The sequence below is a fragment of the Penaeus monodon genome, chromosome 16 (assembly GCF_015228065.2).
Source record: "Penaeus monodon isolate SGIC_2016 chromosome 16, NSTDA_Pmon_1, whole genome shotgun sequence".
NCBI classification, from domain to species: Eukaryota; Metazoa; Arthropoda; class Malacostraca; order Decapoda; family Penaeidae; genus Penaeus; species Penaeus monodon.
This window is the reverse complement of record NC_051401.1, coordinates 36004959-36007458: the sequence shown is the minus strand read 5'-3', so window position 1 is coordinate 36007458 and position 2500 is coordinate 36004959. Positions and strand designations below refer to the sequence as shown.

General features: G+C 43.7%; 1 pseudogene; it reads left to right on the top strand.

The window, feature by feature from the left end:
• The window catches only part of LOC119582742, a 5335-nt pseudogene that overhangs the window by 1097 nt on the left and 1738 nt on the right, over positions 1-2500 (top strand).

Genomic DNA, 2500 nt, shown 5'->3' with positions numbered 1-2500 from the left:
AGCGCTGAGAAGACCGAATTAGAAGCTCAGCTTAATGTAAGAAAAATGATTTTGTTTGATTGTAGAGAATACTAAATAATATTGAAAGCCTTTTGATTTCGAACCATTTTTAGCTCTATAATTTCTGTTTACTAATCGAATTTCTTAGATATTTCTTAGTGTGTTTAATAAGAATTTCAATCCTGCCTTATATGACATACTGACTTTACTTCTTATATAGGATGCAGCTGCCAAACTTCAGAAGGAAGAAGAAGCTCGCACTGAGATGTTCCAGTCTAAGAGGAAGGCCGAACAAGATGTCAATGCCATGAAGAAGGACTTTGAAGATTTTGAACTCAATGTCCAGAAGACTGATCAGGATAAGGCCACAAAGGATCATCAGATCCGCAACCTCAATGATGAGATCGCGCACCAGGATGAAATCATCAACAAGATTAACAAGGAAAAGAAACTTTTGCAGGAGATGAACCAAAAGACTGCTGAGGATCTTCAGAGCGTCGAGGAGAAGGCCAGCCACCTCAACAAGATCAAGGCCAAGTTGGAGCAAACCCTTGACGAACTCGAGGGATCCGTCGAACGCGAGAAGAAGCTCCGTGCCGAAATTGAGAGGTCTAAGAGGAAAGTAGAAGGTGATTTGAAACTGACCCAAGAAACTGTTGGTGATGTCGAACGCCAGCACAAGGACTTGGAGCAGACCATCAGTCGCAAGGATAAGGAAATCGGCGCCCTTGCCATTAAACTAGAAGAAGAACAGGGAGTCGTGTCAAAGGTGCAGAAGTCCATTAAGGAGATGCAGTCTCGTATTGAGGAACTCGAGACTGAAGTTGAGCACGAGAGACAGGCTCGTGCCAAGGCTGAGAAGAGCAAGGGCATGATGAGCCGTGAACTGAATGACCTCAATGAACGTCTGGATGAGGCAGGTGGTGCAACTAGCGCTCAGGTTGAACTCAACAAGAAGCGGGAGGCCGAGCTTGGCAAGCTTCGTCGTGAGCTTGAGGAAGCTGGCATTCAGCATGAATCGGCTCTAGCTAATCTTCGCAAGAAGCACAATGATGCTGTTGCTGAGATGACTGAACAGATTGATCATCTGAACAAGATGAAAGCCAAGTAAGTAACTGAATCACGGATAGTCCATTAACCATTCACATAAATGTTAAATATAATTGCCTGACTTGTTTGCTATATTTGTATCATGTAAAAACTTTTTTTTTTATTCTATGTATACAGAACTGAGAAGGAGAAAGAAATGATGAAATATCAGGCTGATGAAGCAAAGTCCGCAATGGACACTTTGGCTCGGGATAAGGTAGTATCTTACTTTCCTGTGTATTAAATTAGTGTAGAAAGAAGTAATAATGTCAGACAAGCAGCCCTATTATCAGTGATCAAATTCAAATGAATCTTGCTTGGCAATGCTTGCATGGGGAATTGAGGATATAATTATTTTTTTTTCAGGCACTTGCAGAGAAGGCAAACAAAACTGTTCAGCAACAAATCGGTGAAGTGAATGTCAAGTGGGATGAAGCTAACCGCACTCTCAATGACTTCGATGCCCAGAAGAAGAAACTTGCTGTTGAAAATGCAGACCTTCTGCGACAGCTGGAGGAGGCAGATAATCAGATTAGCCAACTGAATAATCTGAAGTCCTCTCTTACTACTCAGCTGGAAGATACCAAGAAAATGGTTGAGGACGAATCCAGGGTAATGTGTTATTATTGTTTTATTTATAGTTATACTATTTAGATGAACACTCTTTTTATATGTATAATATCTTACAGTAAAACTGAGTTTCTTCCCTTTTAAACAATAGGAACGCGGTGTTCTTCTTGGCAAGTTCCGCAACCTGGAGCATGATCTGGATGGTCTTCGTGAGCAGCTGGATGAGGAGAGTGAAGCTAAGGCAGATGCCAACCGCCAGTTGTCCAGAGCTCATGCTGAGGCTCAGATGTGGCGCTCAAAGTATGAATCTGAGGGTGTTGCCCGTGCTGAAGAGATCGAAGCTGCCCGCCTGAAGCTTGCTGCTCGCCTTGAGGAAGCTGAGCTGCAGATTGAACAACTCAATGTCAAGAATATGCAACTGGAGAAGGGTAAGGGACGTATCATCACCGATATTGATGAGATGCAGATTCAGGTAGAGCGTGCTCAGGCCCTAGCCAACGCTGCTGAAAAGAAGCAGAAGGACTTTGACAGGATTGTTAATGACTTTAAGTTGAAGGTTGATCAGCTTGCTGCTGACCTGGACGCCTCTCAGAAGGAATGTCGCCAATACTCCACTGAACACTTCCGCATTAAGGCCATGTATGAAGAAAACCTGGAACACTTGGACTCAGTTCGCCGTGAGAACAAGTGTCTTGCTGAGGAGATCAAGGATTTGATGGAGCAGATCAGCGAGGGTGGCCGATCCCTTCATGAAATTGAAAAGAATGGCAAGCGCTTTGAGATTGAGAAGGAAGAGCTGCAGGCTGCCCTTGAGGAGGCTGAAACAGCTCTCGAGCAGGAA